We start from the raw sequence: 18,259 nt of genomic DNA on the forward strand, positions 1-18,259 counted from the left end.
ACTGCAAAAAAAAAAAAAAAAAAAAAAAAAAAAAAAACTCTCAACTCCTTAGCTGGCACATAAAGAACTTCATCCTTGCTTCAGCTCACTCCTTCAGTCTCATCTCCTCAACTTCCTCTCCTATCCCTTATCCAATAAAAGCAATAACGAGTTCCTTGAAAAATCTCATGCTCTCCCATGCCTCCATGTCTTTGTACATTTTCACTTTGCCTTTTCTTTGTTTCTCATCCCATTGACTCAAACACATTCTCCTGTGTGAAGTCTTCACCGACCCCTCTAGTCCACCTTTTACGTACATCTATGTTAGAAAAGATTGTATAGTGTCTATTAAAACACTTGTTTTTGTGGCTCACTTTCCACAAGACTCTGAACTCCCTCTAATTCTTGAGGACCAAATGCAAAACACTCTTTCATCTTTGTATTCTCAGCACGTAATATGAGGCATGCGCGGGCACTGCATAAACATCTGTGGAGTAAACAAATGCATGGGAGAAAAACTATATGGTCCAACGTACATTTACAGAGCCTACTTGGGACACTTTTCGTGGGAAATCTGACTTGAAAATGTTTGTCGCTCTTCCAAATCAGGAGCCAGAGTCAACAGAACACATACTTCAACAATAACCTCAATGTCACCATTCCACCTGTCAACTCTAGGCAAGCGAGCAAGGACAGAGAGGCTTAGAAGCTCCCTTTCTTAAGCCATGTTAATTCAGCAGGCAGTTACCGACTCATAGCTCAGACAGTAAAATCAAACCAAATCTAAAATTAAGAATGCAGGAAAACAGTTTTGTGTGTGTGTCCGTCTGTCTGTCTGTGAAATAGCTATCCTACATAGCATGATCATGGCCCATAGAGATTGTTCTGTTTAGTATCAATCTTCAGATGCAGAGGTGTGCGTTGATTAAGTGCTTCCTTCCATACGAAGGCAGCAGTGACATTCGCAAAAACTCTCCAAGGAGATGTTTGAAGCTTGAAGGTATGTAACTATGAGGCACAGGCATTGCTACCTTGGACATCTTCTATTTCTAGCTTCTGTCATTCAGGCATCACTTAATTATGGGAGCTGGCAGATTAATTTTCCATGCCTCTGGGTATGCATGGTGCATGGTATATGCAAGATGATACCGCAGGCACTGAAAAGACGGCTTCTCTCCTCAAGAAGGTCGCAACCTACTGAGGGAGGTATCTCTTCAAGTAAGTCATTATGACAAAATATGTGTCAAAAACTTTTGCAGAAGGTACACTGGGATCCTAGAAGAAGTCACTAACATTGTCTCCCTTGTCCTTAAAAAAAAGAAAGTAAATCAGAGTTCCATGAGCCTTCCTCATTTCTGCACTGTATCACTGGCAACATTTCCCAGTGCTGAAGGTGAGGGATGGGCAGAGGAAACGGGTGTGCCTCTGTCTGAGCTGGGTCAAGGTGAAGTACTAGTGGGAAATTGGAGGGCACAAGGAATACAGAAGCCCAGTTACCTCTGTCCTCTCACTGTCTGGAGCAGCATCTTCAGTGTGGCTAAGTGTCCTCCATAGCCCCACACAGGCCAAGCAGTCCTGCCACGTTTCCTGACTTCCACATGCTTTGATCCTCCATTTCAGGGATGGCAGGAGCCTCCTGCCAGTACTGATCTCTGTGTTTTCTACCATCCTCTGGCTTCCTAGCTCTTTTATCAACTGTGTAACCCATCCTGTATATTTAACTCCCTCTGACTGGGATGTCCACCTTTCTGTTGGACTTTGATACACATAAAATAAAACAAACCAAACTAAGAATGGAAAATGTGAACTTCTCTCTCCAAATCTGGGATCTTCTATGTACAAAGAATTGAGCAGTTAGATACATGACTAATAATTATCTCATTCTTATTTCACTCTTTTTTACGTTAAGATCAGCTTTGGAGTCCAAATTACTAATATATTTTTGAAAAATCAGTGCCAGAAATTCTGAGATTTTTTTTTTTAATATGGGATGGAACAAGTTAGTCAAATAATTAAGATTCAAAGGCTATGTGCAAAACCTAGCACAGTTCCACAGCAGAAAATAAATATTCTAATCTTCATAAATAGAAAATGCTAGTAATTTTCCTTTTAATTTCAAATTTTGCTATAATTTTGATATTAATAACAATAATCTAATTACCCTAAGGAGAGGAACTAAATTTTCTTTATTATCCTGATTGAATAACAATAATAGAAATAATATGAAATAAAAATTCAATGTTAATATCAATAGTGATAAATGACTAAAAATATTAATGCCAATAATAATGATATAAAGCAAATACCTATGAGTTGTTTTTAGATGTTTATCTAACTACCTTTAAACATTTGGCAAAGACATCAACTCTTTGGGCTTCTGTTTTTTCCTGGGGAAACTGAAGAGTTTGGATTAGAATAGTTTTTCCCAACCATTGGTTCAACAGTGAGAGGCCCACGTAATGCAAAAAAAAAAAAAAAAAATCAATTTGAAAAGCGTAAGCTAATGTAATGAGTATTAAATATGGCTTAGCATCATGGGAAATAAAAAATCACACTGCATACGTTATTTGCAGACTTTTCAAATAACATTTTAAATCTCATTTCTTATCTATTCAGTTAGAAACAAAATGTAAAAATTATAAAAATATATCAGTTAATTTTTAAAGTAAAGGGCAAGAACTCTACATATCTGGTCACAATGGTACTTTTTTCTCACGCATTAAAAATATTTTATAGATATTTATTCACAAAACCAAATATGATGTACCCTTAGTTTGTTAAATTTACTTTTCAATAAATTATGACCTTTAAATGAAATTAAAATAAAAAGCTTTTATTTTAATGGACACGGTTGCAGTTTATATTTTTATGTATTATTTCTCTTCTTAAAAATAGCATTAAAATATTTTATATTTTTGGATAATGTATTAATCCAAAGCTATATATATATATATATATATTTACTTAAAATATATTTACTATATATATAAATATATTAATTATATTATAATATATATTACATTATATATTTACTTAAAATATATTTATTATAAAACACTCAAAAGTTATTTTAAAAATGAAAGCCCTACAGACTATGTGGAATTACACATCCCACTGAAGAATTTTTTCAAGTGAAAAGGATTTTGAAAATGCTTATTTTGGCTAAACTCATATCTTTCTAGTTAAGTCTTCATGAATCCAGTGGTTTTTATGATCCAAAGTAGATTATCTTCAAGGGAATCCTTATGTTGTTATTTAAGTCTATAAATGCTAAACTTAAAGACAAAACTGAAAGGAAGGAAAAGAATTTTCTGTAAAAGAACCATCCAGTAAAAATCTGTCTTTCAGATGCCAACTCTTAGACAGAGAATGGACAAACAACGAGGTTCTACTGTATAGCACCGGGAACTATATTCAATATCCTGTAGTAAACCATAATGGAAAATAAATAAATAATTTTTTTTTTAAATCTCTTCCACTGTCTTCTCCCTCTCTCATCGTGTCCTCTTTATGGGCTGTGGGATCCAGTTTTACACAGCCTGAGACAAAATCAGGCCTTATGAAAACATTCATGTCATCCGAAATTTTTTTTATAGAAACCTACTTTTTTTTTCCACATTTGGAAGTTAAGGATTTCTGTTTGAGACATTTGAGAATCTGGTACCTGGTACGCAGGGTGTCCATTTGCTCTCTTCTGCTTTCATTTCTAACTTTGCAAAACACAGAGACCAAAAGAAACTGAGTCCTAATCCTTAGTCATAATGGGACTGAAGTAGATAGAGGATGGCCTATACACAGATGTGAAGTGTTCTTGATTTGAATGTTTATATGGAATCCATGAGGTGCATGAAGAGTTAAAAGGAGAGAATTCTTACAGGCAGTATGCTCATTCTTCGGATTCCAGCCATTGTGTTTAAATTATAGAAGAAATACCTATGAATGTATACTTGACAAAATTTTCTGGTTTCCAACACCCTTCACCTACTCTTCCTGGAAAACATTCAAAGCAAAGTATATAATACTGTGACTCTAGTGCTGAGAGCCTTTATGCCATGAGATCACAATTTAAATCATGACTCAGATGTAAAACTGTCATTCTTGGGGTTAAGTAAGGACTTGCTCTCGCCTTCTTGGGGAACAGTGAACAAAAGCAGCTCAGTATCAGAAATATTACCCCTGTAGTAGAGACAGTAGTTTGGTTTAACAGCAGGTGTTTTGCACTTGATGATTACTGCCAGCATCTAATCTGATTCCCATCTTTTTTTACTGAATAGAAATTAGAGTAATAATTTAAGAAACTGCTGGGAATAGAGTTAAGGTAGTTTTATGGACTGAATGTTTGTATCCCCCCAAATTTATATACTGAAGCCCTACTATCCAGGGTGATGGTATTTAGAGATGGGATCATTGGGAAGTAATTAGGTTGAGATGAGGTCATTATGGGGGTGCCCCATGATGGGCTCCGTGGCCTTATAAGAAGAGGAAGATACCAGAGCGCTCTCTTTCAGCCATGTGAGGACCCAAGAAGGCATGCAGCAGAAGTCAGAAAGAGGGCTGTCACCAGAACCTGACCATGCTGGAACCCTGATCTTGGACTTGCCAGCCTCCAGAACTATGAAAAATAAATATCTGTTCTTTAAGTCACCTGATCTATGGTATTTTGTTACAACAGCCCAAGCTAAGACAGGCAGCATAGAGATGCATTACTTTTTTTTTACAATGTGCCTCTTCATAGAACATATTAACACTCTTCTGATGAGTTTTAGTAAAATTTCAAGATATAAAAACACTGACACTATACAAGGAGATAGGGTTTTCTTGTTACACAAATACCACATTTACAAGGGCATGTATTCCATTAATCATGAAGTACGATCAAAGTATCTGGATGAAATAAAATGCATTTAACTCTAAAAATGTGTTGAACAACTTCTAAAACTTGCAGGTTCCAGAGTCATCATGAGCATATATAATACCACTCTACTGATGTACAAAGTTTATTGCATTCATCATACCCTTTATTTGTCACGAAGAGAATATTTTTTAGTGACTCTTTGATTAGTTCAATACCAAGTTATCCAAATATAGCTATAATTGGAGATCATAGATGAGTCAAATCCTACAATATAGCCAACATTTCTGCAGAGATATAATTCTTTGGATACCTGAAATCCCTACATTCTTTCCATCTTTATACTTTAGCTTTACCTAACATTTAATGTATATCTATTGTAAACTAGGCAAAGCCATGGATTGACGTTTACATAAACATTAATCTTCGTAACACTCTTCTAGCGTAGAAACCATAACCTTTATTTTTTTCCCAGAAACTTTACTATTCAGAGTGTTTAAAAGCCACTCAAATTTCTAGCCCTATACTGTCCTTATTGCTGGCCAATTTCATAGAAATGAGAATGTTTTATTTAGCAAGAGTTCCCTCTGATTTTCCACAGATGACTCTAATCAATTTGCTTGGTATTAATATCCTTTCTTGAACCAACTGCTCTGTAAGAGGATGGCACAATCTCCCTGGACAAGGCTTGGTCTTTTGCTAATCCTTGGGCTGGAAGTTACGAGTGGGGACTGCCGGTCTACATAAATCACATGTACTAAGGAGAGGAAACGGGTTTTTCCCACAGAGACTCTGAACAGTAGACCAAAATTGAAATATATTTTTATAATGTTCTGTTCCTTGATTGTCAGCATCTATACATGCAACTCTCCCCAAATAAACATTCAAAACTGCCTGGCCTTATATGATACCACGATTCCATATACAACCCCAAAAGGTCTCACTCCATCCCACCAGGAGACAAGTCAAAATTGTCCAATTATTACATCCTGATATCCAATAAACAAACCATGATACATGATTAATTTAACCATCGTCAACATAATCAATATACCATGGTGGAGGGTAAACAGGATATCTTTGATAATGTCTGAAAAGAGGACACAGGAAAATCATAATTAAAATCCAAACACAGGGGCTTCCCTGGTGGCGCAGTGGTTGGGAGTCCGCCTGCCGATGCAGGGGACACGGGTTCGTGCCCCGGTCTGGGAGGATCCCGCATGCCGCGGAGCGGCTTGGCCCGTGAGCCATGGCCGCTGAGCCTGCGCGTCCGGAGCCTGTGCTCCGCAGCGGGAGAGGCCACAACAGTGAGAGGCCTTCGTACAGCAAAAAAAAAAAAAAATCCAAGCACAGGTTTTGTCCTGAGAATGAGAAGAGCCCTTACTCTCTCCGCTGACAATGAGTAAGTTGCTCAATTAACTGGATTTCTCAGAATTCTTTTCTCTGATAAAATCTCCCTTGGCCTTTGTTTTTCTTGACGAAATATGCGTTGCACAATGGAGGAAGATTTTCCTTCTGGCGGTTGGAGCCCTTCAAGCAGCACAGATCCTGTTAAGATGGGTCATGAATTTTGCTTTAAATGCAGAGTAACAATGTGCTTTGTTTGTCAGTTTGGGAATTTCTCTCACAATATAATTTCTCAACTCTTTTAACTGTTTATTTTCCAATTTCTTATAGGTGCTACTTATTTGGGCTTATCAATGACTGTCTTTAATTTGCTTACATTATTTTTTCAACTAAGGATGACAGAGATATATAAATTTTAAGAGTTAAAATCGCCGTCTCAAATCCCTGCATGTAAGAATTTACAGAGAAAACGGGAAAATTTAGAAGTAAGCACAGTCAGGATAGAGATCACCAGTGATAATATGATAAAAGTGACAATGCACTGTTGTTTTTCTTTTCATTTCAAGCCTTTGATTACAAGTCACTTATTAAACAAAATACTTGATATGGCAATTAGATGTAGTGTTTTTTAAACCCCAGAATGAACCAAGCCATACTTCAGATCTATAATTAGGGGGTGAGAGATCATGCAGTGATCAGAATAGCAGAGAAAAGTCAGGGAACAAGGAAATAACTTTTGGTAAACTACCTAAGCCCTCTGACTCTCCGTATTCTCAGGATAATAAAGATTGTGGTCATCTTTAGGACATTCCAAATATAGTCTGACTTTCCTCTAAAGACACAGTAAGATTGTAATTCCCTGCCTCTTTTAAGTTAGGTGTGGCCACATTTAGCTAATGAAATGTGTCACGACTGAATGGACGATGGAAGAGTCAATGGAGAGTGACCTCACTGAGATGGTGGAGGAGACCCCAGCCTCCATTCCGCATAGAAGATCAACAATTAGACAGCTATCCACGAACAAAAAACAGCTCTAGGAGAGCTCGGGAGTCCACCTAAGAAATTTCAGCAACCCAGTAAGACAAAAATCCTCTAAATAATCACACAAAAAGGGAAGGTGGCTTCCCTGGTGGCGCAGTGGTTGAGAGTCCGCCTGCCAATGCAGGGAACATGAGTTCGTGCCCCGGTCCGGGAAGATCCCACATGCCTTGGAACGGCTGGGCCCGTGAGCCATGGCCGCTGAGCCTGCGCGTCCAGAGCCTGTGCTCCGCAACGGGAGAGGTCGCAGCAGTGAGAGGCCCGCATACCGCAAAAAAAAAAAAAAGGGGGGGGGAGGAAGAGTAGCTTCATTTTGCCTGCATCATCCCATCCTCCCAGCTGGCACTGCTCAGCACTAAGAGGGAACTCCCAGCTAGAAAGCGTTTCCCTGAATCGGAAAAGTAGAGTGAGGTGAGCAACTTGTTTCCCCAGTCTTTCAAAACAGAACCCACTTCAGTTTCATTCCACCTAGAGACTGGCAAAGCTGAGACATACACAGAAAGTGAGGAATCAGGATGAATGGCAGGGACTACCATATCGACTACAGGAGTGACCACAGTTCCCAATGATCTGCTCTGCAGAAAACCTCAGCCACTATTGCCACTGAAGAAACCAGTGGCCAGAATGGCTGCCATGGACTCACTGCAGATTTCACCCTACAGGTTAGCATTTTCAGATGCCAGTCACCTGAGTCCCTCCCCACCCCCTCCATCCACGACCAGGGCCTAGGACCCCCAGCAGCTCTCTGGCTGCACCAGTGTAAGACACCAGTCTAGACCTGCATGGCTGAAGTCAACCACCATATCAGCTTGAGGTCAGCCCCTCCCGTTATGCACCTGCAGGACCCTGGCCTAACTTGAAACACTGGCCTCCACTGCCACACTTGCCCCTGTGGCAAGACTGCAGCAACAGGAGTGTGCGCTGACAGCCAAGGCACCCACAGCTGCTGGTGCACAGGCAGTCCAGCCCAGCCCTTGCTGCTGACCCTGGCCCCTCACCACCACGCGAGCGTCTGCATTTGGCCTCTGTCACTACAGACACCTACAGCTGGCCTCCACATCCAAGTATGTCACACCACTGGCCCAGGTACCCCTGCTGCCTGCCTTGGTCCCTAGCTGCTGGACTTGAGGGGCACTGCTGAGGACACCAACAGCCCTTGCAGGAACTCAAGTGGACCCCCAGAGAACCCACCAAGAACCACACAGTTGTTGACCTCTATGGCCTGAGCTATGGACACACCGCACACTCTTGAACTTGACACCCTGCACCACTGTGGCCACAGCATGCTCCAGCATGCCCCCACCAACAGATAAAGGTAGTTAGTTCATAAAGTCTAGAAGAGATGACTGCTCCTTCAAATGTGCAGACACCTCTGCAAGGCTACTGGGATTGTGAAGAATCAGAGAAACAGGACACCGCCAAAGAGACACAAGAAACTTCCAGTCACTGACCCTAAAGAAATGGAAACACATGAATTTCCTGACAAAGAATTCAAAATAATTGTTCTAAAGATGCTCAAAGAACTACAAGAAAGCCCAGACAAACATTTATGAAATCAGAAAAACAATATAAAAACAAAATCAAAAGTTCAAAGAGACAGAAAATGTAAAAAAGAACCAAATGCAAATACTGAGCTGAAAAATATGACTGAACCGAAGAATTCAACAGACAGCTTCAACAGCAAAAAGGCCAAAGTTAGCACAAAGGAGTACATAACAAAGATTTGACCAGAAATAAATGCAAAATGATAGAAAAAAATCAAAACACTAAGAGTTGATTTTTTGAAAAGATAAACAAAATTGACAAACCTTTAGCTAGACTACTACAGAAAAAAGGAGAAAAGATTTAAATAAAATTATAAATGAAAGAGGAGACAAAACACCTGAAACCACAGAAATGCAAAGAATCATAAGAGACTTCTGTGAATAATTATATGCCAACAAATTGGATAACCTAGAAGAAATGTATAAGTTATTTAAAAATACACAAACTACCAACACTGAATCATGAGGAAATAGAAAATCTGAACAGACCAGTTGCCAGTAAGGAGACTGAATCCATAATCAAAAAGTTCCCAACACAGAAAATCCCAGGATCAGATGACTTCAGAGGTGAATTCTACCAAAATTTTAAAAAGAATTAACACCAATTCTTCTCAGACTTTTCCAAATATCTGAAGAGGAGGAAACACTCCCAAACTCATTTTACAATACCAGCATTACCCTGACACCAAAGCCAGATAAGAACACTACAAGAAAAGAAAACTACAGGCTAACATTCCTCATGAAAGTATATGTAAAATTTCTCAACGAAATACTAAAAAATGAAATTCAACAGCACATTAAAAGGATTATACACCATGGTCAAGTGGGATTCATCAATGAAATGCAAGGATGGTTCAATATATGCAAATCGGTCAATGTGATACTTCACAATAAAAGACAAAAATCACACTATCATCTCAACAGATGCAGAGAAATCACAGGACGGAAGTCAACATCCATTTATAATAAAAAAGTCTTCAACAGGTTAAGTGAAATAAGTCAGACAAAGACTAATACAACATGATTTCACTTATATGTGCAATCTAACAAAGTTGAACTCAGAGAAACAAAATGGATTAATGGTTACCAGGAGCTGGAGCGTTGGAGAAATGGGAAAAGGCTGGTCAAAGGGCATAAACTATCAGTAGTAAGATGAATAAGTCCCAGTTATCTAATGCACAGCATGGTGACTATAGTTAACAATACCATATTGTATACTTGAAAGTTGTTACGAAAGAACACTTTAAATGTTCTCACCATGACAAGAACGACAAAAAAATGTGTTCTCTGTCCCTGTTTTGGTGATGTCAAAGCTCTTATAAAGCTCCTCCATCAGTATGGGTCCCTGAATTGGTACAAAGCATCCCTACTGACCCATGTCAAATATGCTGTGGAAACAAGAAACATCTTCTGTTGGGTTAAGCCACTGTGCTCCAGAAGTTGTCTGCTACAAGGATCAAATAACACAACATGTTTAGTTTTCATAGTGCATAACACATAATAGAAGCACATAAATATGTGTCTCCTTTACTCTGGTCACAAATATTTAATCTTGTTCAAATGCTGTCTCAGTTCTTCCCATGTATAAAGCTGAAATAATAATTTCAGTTCAATAATAATTCAATTCAAATGTGTACCATGAAGCTCAATTAGCTGATTATTTCCATCAATTCAACTATTTTCATATTTATTCTTCTCCAGTCTAGCTGTTTCAGGGCCAGATACTGTCACTGAAGAAATGTTCTCTTCTGTGGGTTTTAGAAAAAGTGTCCTGTTTGAGTTAGTAAAAATTACTGATTATTTTTAAAGAAATAAATCACTAAATTTGAACTGGCATCTTCTCAGTAACAAGAAAGTGGCTCCAAGGTCCCTGAAAGATGGCATATTCATCAACAAAATTAACTTCTAGAATAAGCCTGTTGAAGACACAGTGGGAAAGGGATACGTAATGTCTAAGAACAAGAAATCATCCACAGAGAACAGATTTTTTGAAAAATAAGAATGAGGGGCTTCCCTGGTGGCTCAGGGGCTGGGAGTCCGCCTGACAATGCAGGGGACACGGGTTCAAGCCCTGGTCCAAGAGGATCCCACATCCTGCGGAGCAGCTAGGCCCGTGTGCCACAACTACTGAGCCTGCGCTCTGGAGCCCGCGCTCCAAAACTACTGAGCCCGCATACTGCAATACTGAAGCCTGCGCGCCTAGAGCCTGTGCTCCACAACAGGAGAGGCCACCGCAATGAAAGGTCCGTGCACCGCAACGAAGAGTAGCCCCCACTCGCCGAAACTAGAGAAAGCCCACGGGCAGCAACAGAGACCCAACTCAGTCAAAAATAAATAAATAAATAAATTTATATTAAAAAAAGAAGAATGAAAAAAGGTAAAAGTATAATATACTTTTCTATTGAAAGGCAGCCCACATTCATGAAGGGTTTAGCTTGTACTTCTAAACCCTATTTTTTTTTCCTGGCCTTTGTTTTTCTTCATTGTTTCAGTGTATATCCTGGACTTACAAACATTCTGCAATGAGCTTTTAAGACTCCATTTCTGGCCTATAAATAGAGAGTTCTCTTCTATACCTGAAACTGTTGCCATTGTGAGAGAGTGTGGCAAGGGAGAGCCCAGCATAGAAAAAGATAGAGCAATCACCTGAAAGCTGGTCAGAGACCATGGTCCCCAAAGAGCCACTACGGTGTACAGTCAGACAGGAGACGCTACCATGGTTTTCCCAACAGCAGAGTGTGATTTGTAATACGTTTTCAGGTTAATCTGTTTATCTCTTGTAAGGTTTTTCACATATCAGGCCGTGAAACATCAGCCGTACGATCGTATTGCCGCTCTTTAAGCTTCTATTCCGCTCTAGTTGCTCTGGCTTTCCTCACTGAAATTCCCTGTTTACAGGGACACAAAGAGCTGTTTTAAACGGGAAGCCAACGCTTGGGTGCCAGACAGCATGCTGGTGCCACATCGCGTTCATTCCATAGTGAAACTGCAAACCAAGACCTCTCTGTGCTAAACGCCACCGTATCTCCTCTCCTCCTTCATTGGGGAAGACTCCCTCCATGATGCCAGCTGCTTTTTTGGCACCAGACATGAAAACTCAGGCTGAATTATCCTCGCTCAAACCATCGCTGGTGCCAGACGCACCATTCAGACCTCCTTCACCACACTACGTTGGAAGGCACCTCTCCTCTGGGGCTGTTCTAGGCTTTTTCTAGTTTTCCCTGGATCTTGTAGCCTTGTACCATTTTTGTGGGCACTGTGTCAGATACACGAGCTGATTGCTGCTACTCGCGAATGAATTTCACAGCTCTTCCTGCAGAGGCTTGCTGTTTTCTTCATGACATTCCCTGTAATAAGAATGATATACTTCAAAGCATCACAAAGAAATAGGAATTAATAGTTTCTATTCAAGGTGAGACAAAAGTCACTGTGTTGTAGGGAATCTGCCTCTTTACCAAAGCGTAGCTCTGTGCGCGATTTTCAAACAGCCCTCGGTGTAAATGACTGGTGTACAGGCGTGACTTGTATTGTGTATTTTATAAACGTTTTTTCCAGAAGTAAAAGTACTTCATAATGTCCACTTCTTTTCTTTACATTTCAGCTTCACTGACATATAATTGACAAATAATAATAATGTTCACTTCTTTTTCCAGCTTAAAAATGTAATCCCCTTCACTGTTCTACAATGTTAAGCTAATGGCAGAGAGCAAGGATCACCTTCCTTCACCAACGCTGAGCCACAGGAAAGGGTATTTGGGCACAGGTTCAATGACTGCAAAGCAATCTGTGCTCATCTGAGTCTAAAAAAGGGGGGAAAGGACCAAACTCTGTTTGGAAACCTGTCCTCACCTCACAAAGAACTCTATACAATAAGAAACAGAAAATAAAAATCAAACTGACTTAAGCAAAAAAGAGAATCTATTAGTGTATATATGTGGATGATGCAGAGGTAGATAGGGCTTCAGATGTGGGGTTGACTCAGCAGCTCAAGGATATCATGAAGACACTTCCTCTTCCCCATTTCTGCATCAACTTCCTAGCATCAGGTTCGTTCTGAGCCGGTCTCAAAGGCTGCCACGGTTCTAAGATCCATATCCACAAGCCACACCATCCAGAAAGATCGATGCTGCAGGCTGCAGCCAGCTCGCCTAGAAAGGTGAGGAGCTCTCTCCCCAGCGGCTTAACGTCCACCCATGTTTCCTGGGCCAGGCTCATCCATTCCTAAACCAACTTAATTGACACAGGAAGAGCATGGAAAGCTAGGCTTAAGGCGGAGCTCTCCGGAACAATCAGCATAGCAGGAGGGAGATTTTCATGATTGGGTCAATCAGGGCACACCTGCAAGTGGGATGGGGTCAGGGTGCCTTCCACCCACCCCCCACTCTTTGCTCCTACACAGGGGGATGATGAGAGGGGAATATGAGACAATCACAAGATGCATATTCCTAGCAGTTACTAAAGGCTTTATCTTACTCCCGAAAAGCTTTGCCCAAGGCTTCTTTAGGGGAATTTGCTTGACCTAAACAGTACGCATACTCCCCGACCATTATCAGTGAGCTCTCTCAGAGCTGAGGAAGCTAAGCTTCTGTTCCACATTCCGGGTACTTTTTGAAATGCAATCACAAATTGCCCTAAAATATTTTACAGCCTTTAAAGTACAAGATCTCCTGAACAAGTTGACGAGCACAAAATTCCCTGCTTGAGGAACTATCTTGAGCAACTGATTTGATGAAAATTCAGACAGAAAATAAAAGATACTATCGCCTCTAGGATAAAAGAGTAAACTATGATCCTCTTTTTTTAAAAAAAAGTTGTTACCCAAGAAATATATAAATATATATTCATATATACACATGTATGTATATACGTACATATATGTGTATATATACATATATATGTACTCACACATATATACATATATATACTTGTACTCATATATATGAGATGATATATGTAGGTGAGTATATGTATATGCATATGTGTGAGTCCATATGTATCTGTGTATATAGACAGATATACATGTACACACATACACTTTGATCGCCAGATAAATTTTGTCTTCATTTATAAAGAAACAAAGGGAAATCTTAAAAGTCTCCTTTAACCATGTGATTCTCAACAGATTCTTGTCTCAGTGTAAGAGTATCCATCAGGGATTATAAACTGAATGTGGTCCACAGATACATCCTGTTGGAAGCCTAGACAGGTCATCCTCTCTCCACTTTGACCAAAGGCCACAACTTCCTGTCTTAGACCAGGTCCAGTTCATAACTTACTGTTAGTCCAGCCTCCAAAGATATTAGAGCACCCTTATCAGAGATGTGATCAAGATGGGATCACAGCCTGTCTTAACATAGGTATAAACGTTAAATTAATAACCAGGCAACTCCTTGGTAAGCGAGAAAAAAGAAACACCATGGCACATTCAGGCCAAGGTGAGGACATTCAAAACTACCAGAGATTTTGCTGGGCTTTTTTAAGTTTTCTTATAACAACAAACTTATTTTTTTCTTTTACAGATAGGATCAAACAAAATCGAGTATGTAACGGCTTTAGCCATGCTAAGGCAGTCGCCCAAGAACTTAGTCATGAAATTTGTTGTTAGTTGTTTCTAGACTCCTTAGTCACAGATTATGGCTTTAGTCCAGGTATTTCTATAGCTGACTGATCTCAGTTGTTTCATGATGATTGTGTCTAATTTCATCCTCAGAGGGAAACCTTAATCCTAAGAGCTCAGGTTACCTAGCATTACCTCCTTGGTACTAACTACAATCTTCGCTATGGGTGTTAAAGTCAAGATTTAAAAATATTGGTCCAGCATCACAACGTGATATTAAATTGATACTGATGAATTCTTTTCGCTCTCTTAAACCTTTTCCTACTTTTCTCTCTCTGTAGGGTTGTTTTCTCTTTAGTTGAAGTATGATAACACATTTTAAATAGAATTTCCTTACATCACACTCTGACAATCTTGGCATTAAACAATCAGTGTTGGGTACATACAGCATTTGAATCTGGCAGGTCATCCCTCACTTGCTAGGCTACATAAAGGGCGTTGATCAATTGCAAAAACTGACACACCTTTACAAGTTAAGTGATGGTATACAAATTTTGTGGACCAAAAAGGATGGAGCTACATTTCTTTAGGACAGTTTTCTTTGGCATTTTCTTCCTAGCACCCAGAACAATGCCTGGCACATATAAAGGGTTTGATATATATTTTTGAATGAACTAATTAACCATAAAAGTTAGAAAACAAGTCCAAAGGAAACATATTCCCCTGCTAAGTTATTTAGACTATAGGGAGATTTCTTACAGAGAATCTCACCCAATGAAGTAACAACTGATTCCTCCATTTGAACAACTATTACTTCCAAATTCTATTTATGATCGATATAACTTGTCAAAATTCACAAGGAGAAACACCTGTTCTCTATGATTTGTTTTTTTTGGTTTTTTTTTGCGGTACGCGGGCCTCTCACTGTTGTGGCCTCTCCCGTTGCGGAGCACAGTCTCCGGACGCGCAGGCTCAGCGGCCATGGCTCACGGGCCCAGCCGCTCCGCGGCATGTGGGATCTTCCCGGACCGGGGCACAAACCCATGTCCCCTGCATCGGCAGGCGGACGCTCAACCACTGTGCCACCAGGGAAGCCCCTATGATTTGTTTTAAATAAAATCAGATACTTTTCTTTAAGGGGGACATATTGTTAGGAAAAGATTTTTTGTAAACTCAGCTAGTAAAATAATACTTTACTTCCTAAAGAGACCCTTCTTAAGAGAAGAGGGACGGACCAGCAACAAAAGTAAAACATTTCTCAAAGTAGATATGGATGTTGAGATGTTACAAGGGTTCTTTGAGCAGTTATCTTGATTTCTTTTAGCTTTGGCATATATGCCAGGAGAGTACCCTTTACTTATTTTAAGTAAAATTAAAATTAAATTAAAACCAAGGCTAATACTATTAGCTATAACTTGTTTAGATTATTTAGAAGTTTGGATCATAGACATGCTTCAATTCAACATAATTATTAAAAGCACTAAATCTTTTTCTGGGTGGTGAAAGTTAGGTGAACAATAATTAGATTAGAGCAACAGGAAAACAAGAGGACAGACCATCACCAATACCACCTGTAACTTTCCTTGGTCTAAGCAATTCAGAATACAACTTTATTTTACTTATAATTCCAGCTTGAATCAAAGCATCTCCTACCCCAAGCATCAATGCTCTTCAATATCTAATTTCACAGTTTTCTTAACACGTATCTCATGTTATTTATTATAGTCAGGGGCATCCCAACACCTTTGTCTATCCTTGCTACCTTTTAAATGATTTATCTGGCAAACCATCAATCACAAATCATGAAGCATATTTCAGTCCAAGTAAGATCAGTTAAGAAAGAAAACAAGGCTTGTGTGCCCTAATTGGAAACATTACTCACATCAATAAGTGATAAATGCTTGTTCTGGGAAAGATTTTTCCCTCAGATCTGTCTGTAATGTATAATATGGACAAGATTAAAATCTCCAATCACCTTCTAACTTGAGGCCATAAAGATATTGATAAAAACCACCCAAAGTTTTGTGAAAAGTTTCAAAAACGCAAATCAAGGTGCAGAAGATTGCTTTTATTAGCAAACAAGCAACAATATGTACTTTATTTATGACTTACTCTCTGGTTAAAACCAGAACTGACAAACAACTTAAAAAAAAAAAAAAGCCCAATCAACATATATAAATGTTTTGCTGTGTTACAAAAGCCTTGATAAATCTACTAACTTGGCTTTACTCTGAATGACATGTGCTGGAAGTTTTCAATCATCTCTTATTTGATATTTAAACTATTCAAAGAACTTGTAATGATAATATCATAAAATATATAATTCAGAATTAACATTATATATAGTATTTTCTATGTCTTATGGAGGATACCTTAAATATATCCTAGTAAACATATTCTCAAAATAGGAAAAGTCCTAATGTTTCTTTCATAAAATTTTAATTTAAAGGACATAGATGTGCTCACTTATTCCATGAGGTCAATTTCACCACCACCACCACTTTACCCAGGTGAAGTTCATTTTCACATTACAGGTCATTTATTATAACTGCAGCACTGTCACAGGGATGGTTCACACAAATAATTTAACTTAGGTAAACACCATTTTCCAGTAATGATAGGACAAAACAAACTTTAGGAGCATTTATGAACAGTAACATCTTATTCTCAGTACACATTTGCCCACTGATCTCTGTTGTTTGCAAATGAATTAACGATGGCTTGAAAAATCATTAGAGCCATCTGCTTTGATGGTAAGGAAGAACTGCCGTGATCATTTTATTATAAGAGCAGAGACTAGGTACTATTGTAGCGTATTTTTAGCATCATTTACCTTAAATTTCCCATGCTATCTCAAAAGTTACCGGGAGTATCCATCCTCTCACTGAAGCTCCTTGTAAATCCATTTACTGAGAAACCTCTTTGCATAGGTAACTGTGCAGTTTTTTAGAGATGTTGACCATGGGAAACGTCTATTTTTTCCTCCAGTAAAACTGATCATTATGGCTTTTTTCAGTATGTTTTAATCCCTCAAGTAAAAAACTGATGAAATTAAAATCAGCTTAACAAATTAGTTCCTCTGATTGTTTCTGAATATAAACGTAGGTTTGTTCAATATATTTCCCTGTTGAAACAATTTATGTGAATGTTACTTTCAATGCTACCAGAATTTGAATAGCGATTTTTCTCACTTGCTTAAAAAGTACCTATCTTTACTTTCCTATCAATCTTTGATTCAGGAACACGTTTGTAATGTAATTCTCAGTATTTGCTTGTATTTGGCAGGTAAAAAAAGGGAGGAAGAGGGGAAAGTTCACTAGTGTTTATCTTTGACGGAAAATTCCCAATAATCACAGAGCTTAAATAACATTTGATACGTAATATTAAGATGCATGCTTTACCATAAAAATATCATTTTTCTTCTCTTATGGATGGTGGTGGTACAGAGATGACTACAAAGGAGGACCTGTCCGTTTTCAAGTGCATTGAATTCAGTTGAATTTCAAGAGCTAAGTATATGTTGAACATATATGGAAGAATGGATGGATGGCTGGATATATGGATGGATGGATGGATGGATAGAAAGATACATTTAAATGTATTCTATCTAAAGCTAAGTTAAAACTAAGAGAGAAAACAAAACCTGCCTATATACTAAAAAGCAGTCCTTTTTAAACTCAGAAGAGCATCTTTTCTTTTCTGGGTTTGCAGCTAACAAGGGAACAAACATATAGTTTTAAGCCATCAGATTAGCTGATTCAAAGTTCTGAATCTGTGGAGTGAGAAATATGCTAAATATATCTTCACTAAAACTGCATACAGAATTGTCTTTACCAATAGGATATAAAAAGGGATAAGCAGGTAGATTTCACAGAAGTTTCTCATAATTCTAAATATAAGTAGCCAAATACCAGATACACTTAAGACAGTGAATATAAATGC

Source organism: Lagenorhynchus albirostris, chromosome 8, assembly GCF_949774975.1.
Source record: "Lagenorhynchus albirostris chromosome 8, mLagAlb1.1, whole genome shotgun sequence".
Taxonomy (NCBI): Eukaryota; Metazoa; Chordata; class Mammalia; order Artiodactyla; family Delphinidae; genus Lagenorhynchus; species Lagenorhynchus albirostris.